Here is a 25,559-nt window from a genome sequence, read left to right as displayed (position 1 = left end):
CTTCCAAATAAACTCCTTTCGCTATGATACATAAACGCAAACTTTTTTTATTATCTTCAATATGCCCATGTAATCAAATTACGTATTTTTGAGCCTGTACATATTGAAGGGAAGCCGTGAGCACCAATATGAAATTAATATAAGAGTATGCAAAATACTCCAACATAAAATTGAAAAGAAAGTAAAGCAACAATATTTTATTAAGAGATTTTCTTATAAAGCGCGTAGTAAAAGCTTAAGCTTAAGGTAAGTCATTTTGCATATTTTAGTTGCTGTAAAAATCTCCGTTTAGTTTACACATTTTAATACTTTCCTCGTGATTCTGGTATTATCCGTGTATTGCCTAACAAATTTAACTATAGTGTAGTTCAGTAAAAGATATTATCAATAAATTAAAGTCCTTTCTAACCCCCGACGCAATCAGAGGGATGTTATTACGACGTCATGACAGTATGTACTAGTTGGGAAAATAAACATTCATATGTCATCGAGAATAAAACATACGACAGAAATTTTAATAAGTTATACATGTAGTAAAGTCATTAAGTGTGCTTACCGTCCCGAGAGAGTTCATTGTGCTACGGATTCCCTCTTAATTAATACTGCGGCTTATTTCAAAGTACACTAATTGAATATTTTAATAAGCTTGACTTATTCTGTTGCGGTATTTTTCCCGACCAAGAAGGTGTTTGAGTACAAATATGTGTGTTTTTATATGATGTAGGTATGTATTTTATTTAATAAATAGCAGGTTTTAGAGGGGTCGTTGGAACAACATAAATGTCCAAAGACTATTAGAATTAACAAAATATGATATGACCAAGCATTACGACAAAAATTTTTTAGAATATAAAATATGAAGTGTGTAACAATATCGTTGTACAATATATGTTATAATCTTTGCAATATTAGGGCCATGTCACAAAAAAATAGGAAAAACGAAATAAGATAAATAGCTTTAGGAATACATATACTTGTTAAAATATCTAATGTACCTACTTATAAAACAAGCTTTTATCGCAGAAGTCTGCGAAATATTTGTCTTTGGAATAGTCAGCTTCTTATCGAGGTGATTTTAATTAGTTAATGAAGCCTCGGTGTTTTATTTTGCAATATTTGGAGGTCTTAATCCTGATAATATTGCAAAAAGCTAATACATACAAGTTAAACGAATAACGTAACTTATAGAAAAACCGTACATAAATATCAGCTTTTTTAGCTAAATTTAGATCTTAGTTCATTTTGTGCATCGGCACACAAAAACCTTCCTCGGACGTAATTGCTACTTTAAGGGGTTGCAAAAAGTGTGTTCACAGTAAGGAGTCATTAGCTGGCTAGTAGAGAAGCTCATTTGCGGCCGAGTTTCTTAAAAGGTTTTTACAATCTTCAGCTTACATTGATACTTGTACTTTATTTTGCTTCTAAAAATGCCATTTTGTACGCTCAACGTGAAAGGAGTATCTGTTTTTTTGATGCGACCCAATTTTAATCTTCAGCGGTTTTTGTATAATTTAATTAGTTATCCCCAATCAGCATTGGGCTAGCGATAGCGTGGGGACTATAGCCCAAACCCTCTCGCGTATGAGAGGAGACCTGTGCCCAGCACTGGGACGTATATAGGCTGAATTATTATTATTAATTAGTTACCTACGAAGTCGTATCAAAACAATAAGAATTTCAAACTTGACGGACTTTGCTGAGTATTTATGGTCACCTTTCGATACGTAATGTAACGTAATACAGCAAGCTTCGTGGCATAAACACGGTACTCTACTGAAAAACTCTCCATTATATCTAGATTGTATAAAATACAAATATAGATAAGGAACCTGTGCTTGTGTCTATATAAATACCGAGTACACTACCTAAATATTTCCTTATAAATAAAGCACTTCTTCCACTCTCGTTGTGATCGCGTGCTGAGTAAATAACCGCGGGAATACAGTGTGTGGCCTACAACACGGGCGAAAAATTAAAACGTAGATTCTACTCCTCAAACAAGACAATGTTTGTTCAGCGACTTTTAAAAATAACTTGTGGTTTGTATTTTAAAACACTTTAAAATTTATTCGAACACGCAATGTATTACGAAATTGATTATGCCTGTACGGTGACAAGACTGACGGGCAATTAGACGGTATTTAAAGTACATTGAAAATATTATTTAGTTTGTTTGAAAAAGGGACAATTTTAAGACTACATAATTTCAAAAAGTTGTAGAACAAAAGTTTTATTGTTTGAGGAGTAGAATCTACGTTTTAATTATTCGCCCGTGTTGTAGGCCACACACTGTATAATTTGCATCTCGATTTCAGAGAAGAGAAAATAAATATAATAAATGGATGGTTGTATGCAATACGAAGACAATTCCAAGTGTAATATTAATAAAATATGAATTAACCATGTAATATTTTTTAAACAGTAAGTATTTGGGGTATTTTCAAATACCTACATTACGGTGTTTTCTAAGTTTTTAACGTGTGTTCACGTCAAATAGACAAAAATCAACCCTCTTTAAAATCGTTTTGTACCTACCTAGCAGGTAAGTCTAGCTATTTAATAATACAAGCAAGCTCTTAAATAGCAAATTATCTAAAATGTGTCCTATTCAAATTCATATTCAGATGTAATGCGTCCACGTTCCCTAGGCGGCTGTATGTAAAATGAACACTTATCTGTGAGAACGGCGCTGCAACTTTAATTATTGTACTGTGATTTTAGACAGAGATATGAGTTGCGAATGAAAAGCACCACCTAATAATATTCTTGTACTAATATTAGACAAAACATAATGTTTATTCTGGAAAAGACTATAACTAAAAGTTGCCTGTGTTGCTCTTTGCTTTGATCATCCGTGTATTTCTTATCCTCAATCTTTAAATGATATTGATGATAATTTGATCTTCAAGAGACATCAATCGAAAATATCAAAAACTACTGGATACATTCACTGCCAACGCAGGCGTATTCATTTTGTATTGGAAATGGAGTAGGTAGGTACTTTACACTGAAAGTGTTAATGAATGTACATTGTGTTCTACTAACTCCCATTTCTAGAACATGAAGTGGCAGTCGCAATGCTTTTAACTTTTTAACGGACCACATTTACTTGCCAAAGTCAAAAGTCAAAGTTAAAATTATGCATACGAAAAAATACAAAAAACGTTACAAGTTTGAGTAGAACCAAATAAGCTCATTGGGAAATAAATTAAGTGCGATTAAAAGAAATGAGTGATATGAAATGAAAATCTTCATTTTCAGACAACTATTGGCCCATATAAATACCTTAAAACTAGCATACATACAATACAATACAATACAATACAAATACTCTTTATTGCTCTTTTTTTATTTACATATTATACAATGTATTTTAACTGTGTCAGGGAGCCGGCCGCGGGACCGCCGCGCCGAAACTTGACACCCTTCGGAAACTCCGCCTACGGCCATAACTGCACTCCTAATTATCTTACCTAGACACCTTTAATAAGTAGATACATCTACATAATCATTTTCTCTCCGACAGTTTCGCTGTACTTATTTCCTTATATCATTTCCGCATGTCGGTTAGTTGCTAAGTAATTAGGCTTAGTAATAACCGGCTGGTTATATTAGTGCAGTTAACCCGCCGCTGCCGCTGTCCTATTAAAGGGTCAGCGGCGCCCGTTAGTGCGAGAAATACTTCCAATTATACACCGGGGAAGCTGAACTGGGGTCATTATGATCCAATGTTCATTATTTTTAGGCATTGCTAACCTATACATAATTACATAGTATTAACAGCACAATAGCTAGGGAAATGTGCTATCAAATATAATTATACGTAATGGCGAAAAACTAAGCTATTTGACACGCCTACCGCTGAGACAAAACGAACGATACCTTTGGACTGTTATGTAGCCCCAAAATGGCTTGACCGATATTGAAGTAGGTACCAAGTGAATGTTTATATGTATTACCATTATATTGCTAACATAGTTAAATTTGAAAGTACTCTTTTCATTATTTGGATATAAAAACAAACGCGCCTAGTGCGAGTCGGGCCACGCATAATGAAGGGTTTGCCATTTTGACTACGGAACTCTAATAAGATAGTAAAATAATCAAAATTCAAACATCAATTGTAACGTGTGTCCCTCGAGGCTGTGCTTAGTAGGAAACACTATATCTGGCCCCGGGGTGCTCAGAGCGGTACTACGTAATTAAGACTGCATCGCCTTGGAGACCTGTGTTAGTTTTAAATACCTACGTACACCCGGCTAGGGAGCGGTGAAGTGTATAGTTAAGACCGATCGGTGCCTTAAGAACACAAACAGGTATCTTCCAAAAATATGATTAGGTAGGTACTAGAAAGATGTGGCTTTCCATCACAGAAGGGTCCTTATACTTCACGTGCAAAGGTCCTTACTTTCTATTAGAATTTCTGTTGGAATTTCCGATAATAATTATTGCACTTCAATGCTTCACGACCCAATGGAAAGCCAGGACATTAAGTATTCAGGAGTTTCGGTGTAAGAATCAATTTTCAGACAAATCTGTCAGTTTCATTATTTACTAAACAATTTCGAGATTTTACGATAGATGAACTTACTTATATTTTCTATTAACAAATATTTTTTTATACTTAGATCAGCTTGTACAATAGTACAAGCTTTAAAATTCTGTGTTATTGTACTGTAATAACTATTTTATTATTGTTAACTAACATGTACTATATTTGCAATAACAACTCTGGCAATTGTGCTACGTTATTATGTCAAAACAAAAACATGCTATAAATAAACGTAGTGCAACAGACGGTCGCTTGCCGAGGGCGGTTCAGGTTCATAATGGGCATATATTTACCTACATCTGTATTATATGTAAAGGGTGTGCTGAAGTACTGACCAGGAGGTGACCATTACGCTTAGAAATTAACAGTTGTATGCGGTTTTCGTATATTACGTATATTAACCTTTTAGATAATGCCATGTCGTATTTTTTAATGTTAGACGTATTAACCGTGCTACTTCCTAAATGGGGAGAGAGACGGGATATTGAGAAATATGATACCAATCTCTGTTTATTGATAACATAGGACGGACTACAATCATGGTGTGAAAATTTCGCCTCACAAAGTTTTATGTTATTTGATCGATTTGCCATTCGCACCATCAGGCACCGTTCACATCCTCGATTGAAGTGATCGTCAATTATTGCAATTCGTGGATGGTCGGACAGCATTTTTAGTTCTTAGTACAAAACTGTGTTCACAAAGAACTTATTAGTATATGTTATTACATTACTTTAACTTATTGGATCACTTCCGTCTTCAAAATCGATAAATACGTTTTTATCGGAGACCGTTTTACATAGATAGGTACCTACTACCACTACCTAACACTTGAAATGAAGTAAAGAACCACTTAATGATTAACGCCACCGTTTCATCCTTTTTACATGTAGACTGGTAAGAATCGCTTACTTTCCTCATTGGCAGGCTCCGATTGCATCAATCCTATTTCAAGGAGGCTGTCAAAAAATTATGTATCGTACGTCTACTTGACATGAAACAAAATTATGCAAGTTTAGCTCACAGACTTGTCATTTTCGCATGGTTTAGCTATTGCATTTCTACAGATATGTCTTATAATAGCAAACAGCTCGATAAGTCTTCAGCCCTACAGACAGTCGTAAGAAATTTCTTACCCAATACGCTGTTGCTATCTTTTCACTTTATCAAGCTAAACATATGTATGCTTCCGTGCCAAGCTGGCGATGGCGGGCCGAATGGAAATGGCTTTAGACACAGGGCTAAACAAATTCTTCCGATGATCACTTGGCTTATTGCCACGTTGTTTGCTTAGTGGGATTCAGCGATATCACTAGTTTGCGGCTTCATGTAGTGCGTTTTTCATTAACTTTAGTTCCATTAACTTTACTTCCTAAATAAAATCGTTTCCATTGCATTTTTAATTAACTAAGCGAGGAAAGTATTTGCATGGATTTAGGTAAGTTTATGTATATCGACCACATGTTGGGCATCTTATTTTCGGGTATATTTCTTTTTGGATTAGGATGTATATTATTGACGAATGGATACAAAAAATATACAGAATATCTAATGCCTCGTTATTATTTATTGTTTTTAATAAGTTTCATAAATTCTAATTAGGTTCACAAATCCGAAACAAAGTAAACAGTAAGAATGTATCCGTATTTTATAACACAGAGTCGGTAACACAATAGAAGTCTTGTCTCATCCTATTACATGATGTGTGGCAAGGCTGCCACACTCCTTTATTGTTGTGTAACAATCATTTTCTATTATTGGATTCTTTTCTCGCTCGCGGTTCGACAATTTAAAACAACATTACCAACTTTGTCATAATTCCGAGGAGTTATTAGGATGAATTAATCAATCGGAAATATTGCCTTCATAGGAATCGTTAAAGGTTGAATACTATTTCCTCGTATTATTAGCATTGTTGTAATTGGTATTTAAAAGAAACAATGAACTGGGAAATTCAAATTCTATTTTGTTACAGGCGTTCTAAACACGTCTAGACTCAAATGTGTGGCCAGGGGCCCGTTTCTCAAAAGCTTGTAACTTGTAATACAAGTGGAAGTCCCTTTCTAACAAAAGCTGTCAAGTGACATCCGCTTGTATTACAAGTTACAAGCTTTTGAGAAACGGGCCCCAGATAGCTCAGTTGTAATTGCAAATATAACCGGTGTCGGAGTACGATCACGATATGTTTTCATGCAGAGTGCTACGTCAAGTATCAAACCCAGTCGCCGTGGCCGAATACGGCCAGGACAGGATGATGATGATGATGGCCTATATGAGATAATTAATGAGTCACTGCCAAGTTAGTGCAAACTTAGCGTGGTCGGAGTCCAAATCAATTCGAGTCAAATATTGTATTGCCAGTAGAGTGATCACCAGCACTTCTTTCTCATATCCTCCCTTTTACTATATCATAACGCTCACTAGTTTTAATTTTCTTGTACCCTTACTATACGAAAATCCCCACAATTTAAATCCAAAAAATATTTTTTTTTATGTGAAAACTTCTTTAGCGGCGCTGGGCACTTTTTGAGGTGGGGAAAAAATGATAAACTCGAGACAGCGTAAGGCGATCACGTGACCGTAGGGGCGTAAGGCGATCACGTGACCGTAAGCCCCGTAAGGTGACCACTCATAATTTAAATGGCATTTAAATCAATAAAGAAAAACTCAATGTTATTTGACATTTATGTAGCGCACTCCTTTTCAAGACTCTTTACCTATGACTATGTTCAAATAATTTGACGTTGTCATGGCAGTATGTAAATAAACATGTCAATGAAAAAGTGTGATCTTATTTGAGAATGATAATAATATATAATAAATAAATAGAATACCTCCGCTAAACGTATGTATCGTGTTACCGGGCGTCGGTAAGATAGTGAGGTGAGTTTTCACTTCTATCGGCACTCCCGGAGTGCAACCGTTGTTGCTTGTTTTTAATGATTCTCTTTTTTCCTAAAAGAATGTATTTACTCCAATATGGACACAATATATACTTTTGACTACTATCATCTTTAACCCACGACGTTCTCTCTATCACTAAATTCTCAATAAATAGTAATATGCCTTATGGGAAACGGTCGAAGAGATAGTTCAGATCCGGAAACCGCTACCAACTTTTAGTATGTTGTTGGACATGGTATTTAGTCTCCAAAACTGCCGGGAGACAGCGGCGCCGGCCATCTACTTCAGCGGAATGACGTCATCAAAATGACTCCCGTCTTGATGAGAATATTGCATATTGCACCCAAAATATGCATTGCACATACACGTGTGGGGTATTAAATGAAAGCCAATTAAATATGCTATATTTAATTTACACACTATGTACCAAAACAAAGAAATCAAAATGATGATACAAAATCAGATTATAATTTTTTTTGTTATATATATGTAAGGCTTGAGACGTCATCTTTAATGTTATAGTAAGTACATTGCTTGAATTGCAACGTACGACTTTTGGTTTTGTTGTGAAACCAAAATAATCGAATATTTTATAATCATCATTTTGATTTCTTTGTGAATTGCTCTTAAACTGTTATATATTTTGGTACACACAGTGTGTAAATTAAATATAGCATATTTAATTGGCTTTTATTTAATACCCCACACGTGTATGTGTAGGGTTTGCAATCCGGATCCGAAATGTATGAAATTATCCGGATCTGGATCCGGATCCGCGGATATTCCCATACATTTCGGATCCGTCGTGCAAACCCTATGTGCAATGCATATTTTGGGTGCAATATGCAATATTCTCATCAAGGCGGGAGTCATTTTGATGACGTCATTCCGCTGAACTAGATGGCCGGTGCCGCTGTCTCCCGGCAGTTTTGGAGACTAAATATACCATGCCCAACAACATACTAAAAGTTGGTAGCGGTTTCCGGATCTGAACTATATTCCCATAAGGCAGTGCACTAAAAGGCGTTAAATGGCAGACTACGGCTTTTCGACAAAGAAATGTCTCGCCCAAAATTAAATTAATAATAACACTGCTTCCATAATGGCTCCATTTATCTCGTAAGCAGAAGAATAACTCCCTTTACAAAAGGAATATTATCCTTCGTAGCATACAAGATTTAACACTCCTTGTAATTAAAGGCGACGTAGCTCAGGGGCCCGTACTTGAGAACCATTATGGAGACCGCAATATAATGTAAGCTTTGTTATAAATAAGATCAAACCAAAGATTGTTTTAAAGGCTGATATAAGCTGTGTTAAGAATAATAAGTACGCGCAGAACGTTGACATATAGATCTATATGAATTTAACACCAAAGGTTCAAAAGAAATAGCATAAGTATAGGTAGGTACATACCGAAATTACAGAAATTCTCTCATCTATATATGTACATGTTTACTTTATTATTATTACGAGCCCATATTGTCCCACTGCTGGGCAAAGGCCAAATGTTTGCTTATATATGTATAGCATCAGCATCCCAGCAATGCTTATATGTAGTTGTACCTCTATAATATACATATGTAGGTAGTATTGCAGTCTAATAATTTTGAAGCAAGAGGGGCAGCAAATTGCTGATCGGCTGAACTACTTTCGCCCGTGTAATTTATAAGGGTGCCAATAAAACTGTCAGCGAAACGATTTATCCACTCACTGGCTTAAACAGTGCGTTAAGCTCGACTCATTTATTAAAAGACAAAATTTTGGAGGAGTTTGTCTTTTGCTGAAATCCAAACTCCTTTCAATGACAGCTCTTGACAAAGCGTCCTTATTGTGGTCCTAGAAGTCGGACCAAAAAAAGTCTGCAGCGGATTTGATAGCCCACGCAGTGCAAGTGTTGTTTATAAGTCATAATTTCATAGAAGTTTGCCGTTTAAAATAACACTTGCACTGCGTGAGCTATAAAATCCGCTGCAGACTTTTCTTGGTCTGACTCTATTGCACGATTTGCACGTCTAGCACGTCTTGTCGCAAATCGCATAATTCGACACATTTGTGGCGAGCACTGGCCGATGCCACCGATGCACGCAATCGCGCAGGCCTGTGCTGTCTTGTGTATCAATGATCTGTCACGTCAATGAATTATTCTAAAGATTCTGCCTAACCGTTTTATTTAATATGTACTTAAATATTGTTAGCTCAATTATCGCGAGTGGAATTGTTCGCTTTCTAATTTCCCGTTGTTGTTTTCCTACAAATACTGTGAGAAGTAAAATAAAGCTGTTGAGTTAGATCATAGACCTATGAGTTAGACGAAGTTTTCACTGTCGCTCATCTGAAGACTATCGGTAGTTCGTCACTTCCAAACATTAAGCGTGAAATTGACACATCATCATTGATATAGTATAAAGAACTGGATACCCAATCAGCCGCCAAAAATGGCCCCACAAAAGTGATGTCAAAACAGATCATGCATTACTTTTTCGTTTAGTCTTGTTTGAAACGCTCAAATGTGAAGTTGTCAACAATTACGAAATGTGCCGTTAAAATATGTAAAAATAACAATGATAAAACAAGGAAAAAGGATGGAATGTATTTCTTTCGGTTAGTTCTTTGGATAGTATTACATAATTTATGTAATCTGGTGGTAATTTTATGGTTTTGAATAAATTAATTTGTTAGTACCAAAGAAGGGATGTTAAGGAACAAAAATCTAATGAGTCGATGTGAGGTCAATATTTTTTTATATTTTTATATGGAATTCATAAGAAATAATATTATGTTTAAATTCAAGATTTCCAAGAAAACCTATGCGACGTGCAAAGTGGACTGCTATTTAATTATAGCAAGAGATAGGGGTGATGCAGTTTTAAACAATGCAAAACGGCACTTGTGTGTTCGGCCCATTTCCCTGTTTCCGACATATACACCACCAATAAGGGCTTATATCGACTAACTGTAAATGCTAAACCTGTCGGAACACAGTGACAACCACAGGATTTTTTTTATAAAGTATAGGTAGACTTTATAAAAAAAATCCAATCAGTATCTAAATGTCCCCGTGCACCCGCGCTATGAGTAAATGTAGATCTTAAATACACAGTTATTTAATAAGTAGAATTTATTTCAAGGAAATTAGTATTTAAAGACGTATACTTACGAATTAAACATTTAATTTGTTTGAATTTGAACCACGAATTAATTTTATTTGAGCTCCCGATTAAATTAAATTTGTTTTATTTATTACTTCAATTGGTTTTCCTGTACAGTAATACATATTAAAGTGTACCAAAGTGACTCCATTCGTTCATTATTCTCGTTTGACGTTGTTTGACGTAAATACGTTACGTTTAATGCCATCGGACTAAATTTTTTAACAGTGTTGGTACTTATGTTTGCAAATTTGACACTTAATGCTTACGACATTAAGCTCTTTTCTGTACGAAACATTTATCTTGACTCAAAATTTACGTAAGCGTTTTTATCATCAATGCAAATGGTGCGAAACGTCATTGGGATCCACATTTCTTGACGTTTTTGTTCTGCTTTGTGTGTCTATTTCTTTTATATTAAGTCAGTGCACATCATCCTGTGTGCAAAATGACGTAATTTTTACGTCATCGGCACTAAATGTTCGTGCCCTGAACTCATGATCCAAACAAAGATGGTAAAACTTATCTTTTAAATATTGGAATCTTACATGCCTATTCCATTTTTTCTGTGGTTAAAACAAGTTCTTAGAGAGCTCTAAATGTTCCAACCTTCCACTAATATGATCGCAGCATTCAACATTGTAGGTACGAGAATCGAGAGCCTATTATCCTTATCTTATTCTGCAGTGCTGCCTCCCATAAACTAGCAGACTTTGCGGCCACGCATCCCTATTGAAGTACCTAGTTCGAGTTAGCGTTGAGGAGCGATTATAATACATATATAATATCTAGTAGGTTCTATAAGTACATGAATAATCAAAAAGAGTTTGAGAATATACACGTGACCAGCCCCGTGAGGGATGCGTTCATAAAGTTAACTTTTAGGTAAATACTAACCACACGAAACATATGCTATACTGTTCCTGTATTAAGTACCCCGTAAAGAAACTATTGTTACATACTAATGTTTTGGTTTTTTTTATTGTGAATTTCATAATTTAAAAATTATTTAATCTTAATACCATTCCAATTAGCTGACCAAGGGCGGGTTTAAATTCAGCAAGCTGTACCCGCACCTTTTTCATTACTTACACAATTTGTTGCACAATGTTTAGATAAATACTTACCTACTTACTTCATATACCTAAGATGGACTAATTACCTACCTAACCCTTATATTATACCTAAGAACTGATGTAAAAAGTAATGAAATAAATGCATTTGTATTTATTTGTATTTGTATAAATAGGTTCGGTTAGGTGCATTTCTAGGTTAATAGCCTAGATAAGACTATAAATGGTAAATAGACTTATAATAATACTATGGGCAATGATCCCTAATAATTCCGTTTATTTGTCACAGTGAGAATAAAGTGTTACGAAATGGTTCATGTCAGCATGTTGCTGTCCACTTCCAGCGCTGATCTTCCGATTTCTATATACTATTGAGTATAAATAGGACGATAGCCTAAGATATGTTGCAACTTGGAGACTGGAGACCTGATACGTAGTTATACAAGACAGTGATTGTGTTGTTTTGTAAAAGTAGGTTTACAAGATAATAAAACAAGGAAAACAAGTAAATCGTGTTAACGGAATAATATCTTTGTTTACAGGTAAGTCGGTTCGAGCTCACCCACCCGGCCCATCGCTCTATCAACTGTTTGAGAGAATTCTGTTCACAAACAAGCTAAGAGACATTTCTATTTTAGGTTAAAAGCATAGGAAAAAGGCATATTGCAAATATATAGGAACTATCTACTTGGATCATAGACAATTTTATTTATTGTAAGCTTCACTCTTTTGCGTCATGCCTGTAGCTGTAGTCATCGCAACGTTAAAATAATCAAAGTTATACAGGGAGCAATCCTTTACGTGATACAAAAATAGTGTATCTAGTTCCGCTCATGCTGGAGAATATAATGCATTTATTCAATTGTTTAAATTAGTCTTATTCAAAACTTCATATTTTCTAACAAATAATTTAATCACAAACTCAAAGTATGGACACCCTACATTCTATGACAATGACACTTCACGAGTTTTATCAATTATCTTATCACTGTTATTGATGATTGATAAGTTCCGTACCTAATTACCGATTCGAAGAAAGCCTTGTCAATTTGAATAATTTTCTCTTAAGAAATCTTGGAGGGACTAGCGTTACCCAGTTTCCGCTGGGGACAGCGACATCTAGCGTTTAACAAACAAATCTGTCACCTAAATGGATTCACGTAGAGAAAGACATTTTTTTACGTAAATCAGTTTTTCAGCGTCAAAATTTCACATCATGGGACCATCGGTCGTTCTCGATTACACACAAAAGTTACCGATAATGCCTGATTGCATTACACGGCCAAGTTATCAACATTTGCGAGTGGCTCTACATTACCGTGTGGTGATTGTACTTCTACATAAAGACTGTTAATAATAAACGAAATAAGTAGACAAAATTTATTTACAAAATGAAAACTAGTTTACTTCAAACGTATTTTAATAACTGTTCAAAATCTCCACCACCTTCCTGCTGGCATAACTCCGCACGCCGTCTTAAATTGTCTCTAAGTTTGCGAAGTACATACTCCTTCGCTCTCACAACATCAAACGCCTGTATAATTTTTTGGCGAAGCTCTGCGACAGTATGCGATTCTCGCTCGTAAACTTGCCTTTTAATCTCACCCCATAAAAAGAAGTCTAGTGGGGTGAGATCAGGGCTACGACGTGGCCAAGCGATGGAGCCATTGCGTCCAATCCATCGGTCGGGGAACTCCTGATTTAAGTAGTTTCGAACCCGTAGTGAAAAGTGTGCAGGAGCTCCGTCTTGCTGAAAGTGTAAGTTCTCTAGATTTTCATCAGGAACTCCCATCAATAATCTTGATAAAACGTTTCTTAGCAGATCCTCGTATTTAGGCCCATTTAGTGTACCTTCAATAAAATGCGGCCCTATTACGCAGTTATTTAGAATGCCTGCCCACACATTAAGCGAAAAGCGAGTTTGGAATGCATCTCTGCGTGTGACATGTGGGTTTACATCACTCCACCAGTGTTCATTGTGGACGTTGAACAATCCTATTCTTGTAAAGGTCGCTTCATCTGACCACAAGATGTTGAGATGTAAGTGACCTAGTAGCCATTGGCAAAACTGTGTCCTTTTGCCGTAATCCGCGAGAACAATATCCTGTACACGCTGAAAGTGGAAGCGATGTTTCCCTTGGGCATTCAACAGTTTCCACATAAAAAAAATGGGATGTTCCAAATCGAGCCGCGGCTTGCCTTGCGCTGGCTTGTGGGTGGCGGTGAAAGTACTCCAGTACTCGAGTACGGAACGGTTCCGCGTACCGTGCTCGTCGTCCTCTACCTCGGGCATGTTCTGGGACCGTAAACTGGCCATAAGTCCTTAAATTATGGACAGTACTGTTTATAAGACGACGTGTCGGGATTGGAAGTTCCGGATATTTTTCATGGAACAATATCTGAGTTTGCACCGTACTATGGGTCGTAAAATAAAACGACACCATATCCGAACGCTCAATATGCGTAAAAGGATAGGGAGGAGGCATTTTTAAAACTTGGTAAATTTTTTGAGTTAGATGATTATTTTGACAAGTCATGTCACGTCGACAGTTGTCGAAATTACTTGTTTTAAATTATTATGGTACCTAATATCACTCTAGAGTATTTACTGTAAAACTGATACTAAACTTTTTGTTCATTTGTAAAGAAGTAGGATGACCATTCATATGGAAAAAAAAGAGGATATCTTGCAACTGAAATTAAAACTGAATAAAGCAAGTTAGCAATCGAGACCTTTGTAAGACCTCTTAGTTGTGGGAAGAAGTATATGAAACACTAATTTTGTATCACGTAAAAGATTGCACCCTGTATATTATATAACTGCACCCTTACAGGTGCGATACTATTCCAGTACTTGAGTCTCAAATAAGAATAACGACCTTTTGATGTTTGGTCCACAAAAGTGACCTTTTTCAGAAATGAGTTTGACCCATTTGTTATTTTGCTCAAGAGTTCGGAAGTTTAGTTCTGAAACTGCTACTTGTCATAGTGTACTGTGTCAGAAGTACCTAGTAATAAACCGCTACCGCCAGCATCTTTATAATACGCGCTCTAAAGGCGTTAAAACCCGCGAAAATGAATTCGATAAGGTAAACCTTAGATTTATACGGGCAGCCGAGGCCTAAAACAATAATTTCTCTTTGGGCGGATTTACATGCAAATTAACCTTGATGTCAGACTTGGGCGCGTCTCGAAACATGTGACGTACCTACTTACTTATAAAACATAGTGATTATATGGGGCATTATCTATGTAAAGGGACCTTATTTTCGATGGCGCTTACGCCGCACAGCGTCGCGCGGCATTGTATTTATATCGGAGCATCGTTAATAATGGCGTAACCGAAATCGAAAATAAGGTCCCTTTTCATAGATAACGTCACATATTCTCTTTGCTTACTTATATTATTATATTTTAGTAAGTAGTTGGTTAATTTCTTCAGAACCGACCGCCGATCCCTGACCAATTACACATGCTTGTATTTATTTATATACTGCTAAAAGTAAAACTTTTCTGCAACATCTTGTTTCATTAAATACATACCTACATTATTTAGGTGTAGGACTTTATATTTTCATAAAATTTTGATTGATAATCTAAAACGCACCTAAATCAATTTAACTTCGGTTCAGGTAAACAGACAAGTCAATATTTACGTAGTTGAATAATCAAGTTAACTATTAGGCACCGCCGGGGTTTATCTGATTCATAAATAGAATTGTTTGTAGATTAGTAAATAAGTTAAATAACAAACATTCAAATATGTGCGATTAGGTATTGATTGATGTTTATTTTATACGAGTTACGAACAAAGATGGATGAGGGGATGATTTTTATGAGTCCATGTATGTTTATTTATATTTATGTCCTATGTTCAAATTTCTTTGGTAGGTACAGTCAGCAGCAGAAGTTGCTAAGCGGGCCAGGTATTTAAAATTATCTTGACAAGCTCTTATTCTCTTAATAATACAGGCGCGTCAAGATCATTTTAAACACCTGGCCCGCTTAGCAACTTCTGCTGCTGACTGTAGGTACCTACGCTTTTGGGATTGACATATTTCTGCTTAGAGATTACAAACTTTAAGGAGTTAACTTAATTTGTTTATTATTTACTTATACAATAAAACCTTAAACACCAGTTTAATTTTTATTTAAAATGTAATTTTAACAATTAATGTCAAATAAAAATGAAACTTAGCACATCCGTTATATCCCGCCAGTGAATTATCAAAATGCGTTTTACATTAATTAATCACAAACAAAAATAAGGTGAGTATATTAATGTTTATAACTAAAGATAGTAGGTAGTAGGTAACTAATTTCAAAGTTATGCGACAACAAGAAATGCGGTCCCTATTTTACATACTAGGCAGATTGCGAACTTCCTTAACCCGTTCAAGATTCCATAGAGTTTCGCGATAGAGATCAGCTTCCAGACCGGCAGGGTAATTATTTGAAGGGGGTCGGCTTGGGTGACGATACGACTTTACAATACAAATAAGCTTTATTGCGTAGGTAAGATAACACTTTAGTACCTAAGATATTTTAAAATACTATTTCACAGACAAATAAACATGATGCGAAAGCATTATATAAAAAAATCTAAATAGTCAGGAAGCGTGTATGTATAGCATGACTTACACCTTAGTTTAGACGTTGTAATTATATAAAAACAAATCTTCGTAGGGAATCCATTAATTTAGCAAAACAATATAGTTTTTTTTTTTCACAAAATAAAAAGTAATGTTTCCGCCCGGGATCGAACCGGGGGCCTTCTGCGTGTTAGGCAGATGTGATAACCGCTACACCACGGAAACTATACGTAGTGCGTACCAAATTAAGCACCTCCTACATGTAACATTCGTTTAGAAAGTAAGGTGAAGGAGAACTGTTTTGAACTGGTTTTGGTACGACCTTGACGATCGTGTTAGTGATTGACGTGCATCTTTCGCACGACTTTTACTTTATTTCTCATGCACCAACCGTGGGCTCTTGAAGGTTGTATCAAAATAAGATCAACATCGTAACAAGTTGTTAAAATCCGAATCGGGCTCCTTAAATTATCATAGCAGTTTGTAACATGAAGTACTTGTGTATCATGAAGATAAGACGATTTGGTGGAAATATATATTATTATGACAATGCATGGCGTGGGACGTGGCAATCGAATAAAACCAAACGAAGAGACATTGCTGTTATTGCAAAAATATTTTCTTTATAGTTAATATCCAGAGATGGAAATGAGGACTACGTTTGTATGGAGAAGCGTTTTTGAGCGGTCGTCCACTTTCGTCTTAAGCGTCCTCTGGCTTAAACACCTTTTTCTACTCCAGCACTTAAATGTGTCAATTAAATGACTGACAGTGATATCTAAAGCAATGTCATTTGAATGATTTGTCTATAGGCTCATAAGATGACTGCTAGCAGTCATCTTATGAGTATAATACAACTGCTTTATTTTTTTTAAAGATGCAAGTTCCGATCATCTTGATTGAAAGAGGTATGTTTTCATTTACAATAATAACTCTTTTTTTTTAAATAATAACTCAATTTTTTTTAAATAATAACTTTTTTTTTTATAATAACTTTTTTTTTTTTTTTTTGCTGCAGCTGTCATAGAAAAAGTAATGTATGCAACAGCTCATAATTGGTTCTTAAAATTCTCGGGTCTTTTTTTACAAAACTCGACTACGTCTCGTTTTGTAACTTCGACCCTTGAATTTTAAGAACCCTTATTATATCACTGTTGCATAAACTACTATTCTTGCCACCTTTATTTGCACTCTATAAAAATAAGAATGTAGTTACGAGTTGTTTTTATTCCTAAGGGTAAGGGTAACATTCCATTTCTGACCGCAGCTGCACTAACTGGTACTGAACGCGTCGCTGTTACTGTCAATTTCCATAGTAAAATGAACAGTAGTGCAGCTGCGGTTGGAAATGGACTGTCACCTTAACATTCCATTTCTGACCGCAGCTGCACTACTGGTACTGAACGCGTCGCTGTTACTGTCAATTTCCATAGTAAAATGAACAGTAGTGCAGCTGCGGTTGGAAATGGACTGTTACCTTAAGGCATTTCGCACCATTCACACCATCTACGTCCCCCGAGGGAGGTTCCTACTGGTTGGGACCTCCTCCTCTATTGTCCTGTATTAATTAGAATGACTAGGTTAGAATTGGTCACATGAAACTAATTGGCACGGCCTGAAGGCAAGTACAGTCGCCATCAGATATATCGGAGCGGCCAAGGTATTCACAATATCTGAACAACCACTCTAACGCCTTGACAATAGAGGCGTGCTCAGATATTTGGGCACCTTAGCCGCTCCAATGTATCTGATGGCAACTGTACCTACGGCTTGTTTTGATTATTGGATAATGTTATGGTTATTGCGATTAAAATTTTTGGAAAAGGTAAATGTTCACTCGCCGCTTTAACTTGAACCATAGAGAAAAAAATACATAGAGTGCTCACTCCATACATCAGTTCAGACTATTAATTTCAGTGTCTACATCTAGCATCGAGTAGCGGAACTATCAGTACTGCTACTTGACAATAGATGTAGCACCGACCGGAAAGTCTTATCTCAACAGCATAAGACTTTCCGGTCGGTGGCGACATCTATTGGCAAGTAGCAGTACTGATAGTTCCGCTACTCGATGCTAGATGCTAATAGTCTTTTTGGTACTAAAACTGATGTATGGAGTGAGCACTCTATGTATTTTTTCTCTATGCTTGAACACATACTACACTAAGTCTTACAGAAGATCGGCAGAGCAAAAGGAGCGAAGCTTTCTTTCTGACTGTGTCTGAGTGATTCATTCACTCATATACGTACACGAATACGAGAGTTATTGCCTTATGACGATCTTCCCAGCAATAAATTTTATATGCCGTTACTCCCCATATGGACATGTATTGACATCATTTGATATACATTGGAGATCAGTCAGTCATAGGTGGAACCGGAAAGCGCAGTAGGTGGCCTCCCTACTGGGGTTCGACAAAATGTTAAATTTTTGAGAATCGCGAAGGATCACTGATTGGTGCGCGTGACATTCCTAACGACAAGATTTAAGTTCGTATCAAAATACGAGTAAGATGAAAACCATAATATATCAAATTGTTAAAACAGAATCGGCTAACTGAGTCATAGGTGGTAATCACCCTGGATGCGGTTCGCACGTCCTTCCGGTGTGTGAGCGGGATTTCGCTATAAAACGCGCATAGCGATGTCTCGCTCAAACATCGGGGCGACGCGCGAAATGATGATAAATTATAGGAAGTCAAGGCACACATTGACACATACACACAACACACATTCCTATAGGAAAATGTTTTGTTCGATTTACTATATTACTATATTTTCTATTACCTAGTTCATCTTTTTGAAATCTATTCTACCTTCTTATCAAAAATATTGATTACAAAGGAATAAAGCAAATCTCGTTATTAAACTGTCGACTATTGCATTAACAGTATCAGTATATTTTACAACTCTTTAATCAAGTTACCTAGCTACCTATCTTTATGACCTCTCGGTATTATTTTAATCTCAAAACAATAACGAGTTAATATACCTATATACTATAATCTATTTCGCAAGCTAGTGTCTCGATAAAAATTTGAATCAAAATGGCTATAGTTATTTGTACAACAAGAGATCAAAGTTTGATATTTCTTCGAGTGCTTATTTTGAGTCCCGTGCAAAATGCGATTTTGCTCACTGTTTTTAAGTAGCAAAGTACCCTTGTTCGAGCTGCTGAGGTGAAAAAATAATTGTTACCCAGTAAAGATACTGTTGCGACAAGCATTCAATTATAATATTTAGTGTCGTTTTTTTTATTTCTTTTTTATTAGGGTTCCGTAGCCAATTGGCAAAAAACGGAACCCTTATGGATTCGTCATGTCTGTCTGCCTATCTGTCTGTCTGTCTGTCTGTCTGACTGTCTGTCTGTCCGTCCGTATGTCACAGCCACTTTTTTCCGAAACTTGGTAAGTAGATGTATTCTGTGAACCGCATTAAGATTTTCACACAAAAATAGAAAAAAAAAATACCTTTTGGGGGTTCCCCATACTTAGAACTGAAACTCAAAAAAAAATTATTCATCAAACCCATACGTGTGGGGTATCTATGGATAGGTCTTCAAAAATGATATTGAGGTTTCTAATATCATTTTTTTCTAAACTGAATAGTTTGCGCGAGAGACACTTCCTAAGAGGTAAAATGTGTGTGTGCCCCCCCCCCCCCTGTAACTTATAAAATAAGAGAATGATAAAACTAAAAAACATATATGCTGTACATTATCATGCAAACTTCCACCGAAAATTGGTTTGAACGAGATCTAGTAAGTAGTTTTTTTTAATATGTCATAAATCCCCTAAATACGGGACCGTTCAGGGGCGACTCCGACTCGCACTTGGCCGCTTTTATTTGATAGGTATTATTAGATAATATATGCAAAAATCCTACAAACTTTTCATCTGGACGTCAGTTTATCGGCTATTATTTGCATAGATAAGCGTTGATTTTTTTCTATACAAATAGGTACCTAATTATATTTTTTTATTAGTGCGTAACGACATTATAGCCTTTAATCAATAAAAAGGAAATCGAATAAAATATATTCACCCAAGGCTACAAATTATTCTAAGTATATGGTGTGGGTGATGGATGTCCTAAGTTGTAGGTGGGTAAGTAAATAAGTAGTTATTTGGTTAGACATCATTCGTTTTATTGTATTCTTAGCTCAAGGCAGAGATAAAAAAAAATAGAAAGAAAGGCATAATAGCTGATTACAAAATAAAGTAATTGCGACGTTTTTGGAAATTCAACCCCTAAGGGGCTTAAAAAGGGGATGAAAGTTTGTCTTGGGTTTCAAATTTTATTGTAAGCTTTACTTATTCAATCTGCTTGTTACGACATTAATGAATTCGATATACCTGATGGTGTGATAATTTGTAGTAGGTAGTGGCGGATATGTAGTCTGCATTCTTTGCTTGTAATTTTAAAAATGGAATCTACGATATCTTGACATTGTAATTAATTCTAAATCAATTTGAAATATATATTTTTTTATATTTATTTGACATGTACCACACATAATCGATATCCTGAAATTGTATTATATCTACCGTAAATTTAAGTTAAATCTTAAATTATGTTGTATTATGACGTGTAAAAATCTGTATTTTTTTTTTACCAATAAAAATCTGAAATCTGAATATGACGATTTGATAAATTCCTACCCTTTCTGCTTTCACTGATTTATTGCTAGTGATTGTCATTTTTGCACTCGCAAGTATGGTTTCCGTGGTGTAGCGGTTATCACATCTGCCTAACACGCAGAAGGCCCCCGGTTCGATCCCGGGCGGAAACATAGTTATTTTATGAATGTAGAAGCAGGGGATAATGTTAAGTTAGAGGTTGGATTTTATGGATAATTTACTAATCTTTGAAATATTCTTATGTTGGTTTTTTTTTATTGCCTTTCGGCTGAACTAAAGTGGAAAAGCTTTTCCGTTCTGAGTAAATGGAAGAGTTATCATAATCTGCTTAAAGTTGACTTTTGAAATTATTCCATTTTAGATTGAGGTCATTACATAACCTCATAAACTTCTACTTAAACTCTTAAAGTGTCATTCTATGGAACTTGCTAACAATGTAAACAAGCCGCCATATTGAAATTGTCTCTGAATGATGAATATACTAGTGACTTTTGGTTACATAGTTCCATAGGATGACACTTTAAATACGAAATTCAGGTAAGTCATTGCCACTTCAGTGCACCGAAGTTAACCTTCATCTTTGAAAATTGGAAGTCTCTTCATTATTATGCGCAGAAATCCAGCAAAATCAGGTAAGAGAAACAGAAAATGGGGCAGAACCGAAATGGGTACAAGAAAATTTCATTACATACGGTCGGATAGGTGAAATTGTATTAAGGCATGTACATACCAGGTAGGCATGAAATCGTTCGTGTGAATTGGTGTAATAATTTATAAATATATTTCCATGATTTTATCGGTTTCAATAAAGGATGTCCTCCTGCAGTTACGGTCTTAGGTTTAACCTCAAAATTTTCATTTGCAGAAAAGTATACTGGCGTAAGTAATTAATTGTAATTATATTACGAGTACTAAGTATTTACGGTAAGCCGTATAACGCACTTCGGAGTAGTGTAACTTACGTGAATAAAAATCGGCATACTATATTTTAACATAACCAAAACTACAGGTTTGGTGACAAACTAAATACATATTGATTCGTTTATTAATTTAGGAGATACAACGCCACAGGTGTAGGTATAGAAAATACGCAGATCAAAATTACTTTCCCTGTCTATTTCTGTCCTCAAAATATGTGTCTGAGTAGAGATTTGGTAAAAAAGATTTTTTGCGTCCCGACCTAAACCAACATTTTGTATTTTCAGCGACTAATTGCTCTGCATCGCACAACAATATGCTAACATTGTTAAAGATTTATTTTTACATCCTACTATACTATACTATTTATATGATTTTCAAGAGCCTCAATATCAAATATGCGATACAGATAGTACCTACCTAGTATAGGTAGCTGGCACGTCACTCGTCTATTTCTCACTTATTTGGTTAAGGTCGTCCTTGCGACTGGGTTGGGTCCCAAATTCCCTGATGTCCTTATTACTCGCCCACACACTATTATAGAAAAACATGCAAGAATGAATGAAACGGAAAAGAGAATCATTACAACTTTTTTGTACAATAGGGACATATAGTTACTAGTTTCGATATGTTAGAAGTTACTAAGGTGTTCAAAATGACCTTGACACGCTCTTATTCTCTTAGCAATAACGTCGCGTCAAGATCATTTTGAACACCTCCCCCGCTTAGCAACTTCTGCTGCTGACTGTTCTTCGATAACCGAAATTCACGCATATACCTACATACATATATGTCGGAGCGAGACACCTGGACGAATTGCAGCGTTACAGTTCATAGTTAGACGCCTGTATAAAGTCGATTAGCAATGTTTGGCTACGTATTATTTGCTTGTAACGAAATAATAAAGTTTCGTAGTGAATAACGCCACCATCTATTGGCGTATTGTTGAACTAAGATGACAGGTAGAAGGCTTTGGAACGTCAAGAGATGTATCTTGAGTGAACGTAGGCACGAGTGGGCATTTTTGTCGTTATGTTGGTAGACTGGTCAGGCAGGTTTACCAACTTGAATTTAGAGGCGGGAGCGGTTGGCTCCGCCGCTGGAACTGGCTTCCTTCTTCTTGATCGGACCGCGCTAGAGATCGGACGTTAGCCAAGCTCGTGCCTAATTCGCTACGTTCCTGAAGGCTTATACCTGAAGGATTATTCTGAAAGCTTATAAAGTCTATTTTTTTATTCCGTAGACTGAAATGACAGTTAATAGTATGAACATGAAATGTCATTTCAGTCTACCGAATAAAAAAATAGACTTAAGATTCTCACGTTCTTTAACCGTTTAGCTAAGTGTTTTATTCCAAGTGTTATTTTGATTTCTTATATGCCATTAGAAGCTTACTTTTGTAAAATAAAGAAACTATGTGTTGTTTTGAAAAGATGTGTCCCGCCGAGTTTGTTGCCGGGTTAAATCTTCTCGGGTCAGAGGTGTAGGGTTGGAGCCGGTGTAGTTAGACTTAAATAAAGATTTGAACGATTTCATGTGATCTTTTTATTTTAAATCAAATCCAAATAGTGATTGGTCGTTTTGATTATTTAGTACTGAAATATAGTAGGCACTAGTATGGTTAAGTCCGAATGTTTATTTCATGCGTTGGTAGCATACCTACTATTTTGGCTGTGAAGTAATACATCGAGGTACCATGCCCACCACCCGCTATCAATAGCCCCACACAATTAGCCCTCTCCCTCTTCGACATATATATATGTATACAGGGTGGTCCAAACCTTGACGTCCAAAAATTTTTTTTAGATTCCTCTAGTCGTGGGCTATCAGAATATACCCCATGTATATTAGCCGATTTTTTGTAGTTTTCGAGTTATGAATTTTTGAAGTTTTTTTGGTGAAAATTTTGGGGGTGAAGTAATTTACTCATAAAAAAAAACTATTAGATTTTTTAAGATGTTTCTTCTTGTAACATACTCCTTAATAAATGACGTAATTATTAAAATAAAAATCAGCGTCCTCACGTTGATACAAGTTGTAAAAAAACATGACAGAAATAATTTTTTTACACTCAGGCATGTCAAGCTTAGATTTTGCGCTTAAATAAAAAAAAATACAAGCTGTTACAAGGACTTCTGCTGATTTTAAAAACTGATAGACCCTAAGTGTTTTACAAAAAGGTAAAAAAAAGTGACACTTAATAGTCGAAATTTGACAGAATCGGCACTCAAAGGAGCTGAGGTCGAAAGTTCCCAAATTAGTGAATCACAAAAAAATACGGTTTTATTATTCCTAACTTTGATAAAACACAGAAATGACCACGATGCATCAATGTTGTGACATGCGATAAGCGAATCATCATTTGGGTAAGCTTAATCATTATCTTAACTGGACCGGTGTCGCGGCGGGTTGTTATCTACAAAGGGTTCATTTTTACCTGCTCCCACCCCGCCGACTACTGTCTCCATACACACTATTGTTTAATAGTGTGTATGGAGACCCACACACACACACACACGCACACACACACACGCACACGTACACGCACACCCACCCACACACACACGCACGCGCGCACACACACACACACACACACACGCGCGCGCGCGCACCCACCCGCCAACCCACCCACCCACACACACCCACACACACGCACACACACACACGCACACACACACACGCACACGTACACCCACCCACACACACACGCACGCACACGCATTAAAGTGTGTGTGTGTGTGTGTGTGTGTGTGTGAGTGTGTGTGTGTGCGCGCGTGCGTGTGTGTGTGTGGGTGGGTGTGCGTGTGTGTGAGTGTGTGGTGCGTGTGTGTGTGTGTGTGCGTGTGTGTGTGTGTGTGTGGGTGGGTTGGCGGGTGGGTGTGTGTGGGTCTGTGTGTGTGGGTGTGTAAAGAGGTGAACTTATTAAACAATAGTGTGTATGGAGACAGTAGTCGGCGGGGTGGGAGCAGGTAAAAATGAACCCTTTGTAGATAACAACCCGCCGCGACACCGGTCCAGTTAAGATAATGATTAAGCTTACCCAAATGATGATTCGCTTATCTCATGTCACAACATTGATGCATCGTGGTCATTTCTGTGTTTTATCAAAGTTAGGAATAATAAAACCGTATTTTTTTGTGATTCACCAATTTGGGAACTTTCGACCTCAGCTCCTTTGAGTGCCGATTCTGTCAAATTTCGACTATTAAGTGTCACTTTTTTTTACCTTTTTGTAAAACACTTAGGGTTTATCAGTTTTTAAAATCAGCAGAAGTCCTTGTAACAGCTTGTATTTTTTTTTATTTAAGCGCAAAATCTAAGCTTGACATGCCTGAGTGTAAAAAAATTATTTCTGTCATGTTTTTTTACAACTTGTATCAACGTGAGGACGCTGATTTTTATTTTAATAATTACGTCATTTATTAAGGAGTATGTTACAAGAAGAAACATCTTAAAAAATCTAATAGTTTTTTTTTATGAGTAAATTACTTCACCCCCAAAATTTTCACCAAAAAAACTTCAAAAATTCATAACTCGAAAACTACAAAAAATCGGCTAATATACATGGGGTATATTCTGATAGCCCACGACTAGAGGAATCTAAAAAAAATTTTTGGACGTCAAGGTTTGGACCACCCTGTATATTATAACATTTATAACATTAATGATATCGTCATTATAACAAAAGACAAGAAAATAAAGGTTACTTAAAAACAGGTATCTATTAT

The 25,559-nt window shown here is 36.2% G+C and overlaps 1 protein-coding gene and 2 non-coding genes across 3 annotated transcripts in view; 2 read left to right on the top strand and 1 right to left on the bottom strand.

Moving 5' to 3' along the window:
• LOC134651365 (gustatory and odorant receptor 22) overlaps positions 1 to 25,559 on the top strand; it is a 158,165-nt gene that overhangs the window by 54,583 nt on the left and 78,023 nt on the right. The window lies entirely within an intron of this gene.
• On the bottom strand, positions 16,426 to 16,498 carry Trnav-aac (transfer RNA valine (anticodon AAC)). Its single transcript has one exon. It is a non-coding gene; the product is annotated as a tRNA-Val (tRNA).
• Positions 20,993 to 21,065, top strand: Trnav-aac (transfer RNA valine (anticodon AAC)). Its single transcript has one exon. It is a non-coding gene; the product is annotated as a tRNA-Val (tRNA).

The sequence above is a fragment of the Cydia amplana genome, chromosome 10 (genome assembly GCF_948474715.1).
Source record: "Cydia amplana chromosome 10, ilCydAmpl1.1, whole genome shotgun sequence".
Taxonomy (NCBI): Eukaryota; Metazoa; Arthropoda; class Insecta; order Lepidoptera; family Tortricidae; genus Cydia; species Cydia amplana.
Note: the sequence above shows the minus strand (reverse complement) of the source record. Positions and strands in the feature narration are given on the sequence as shown.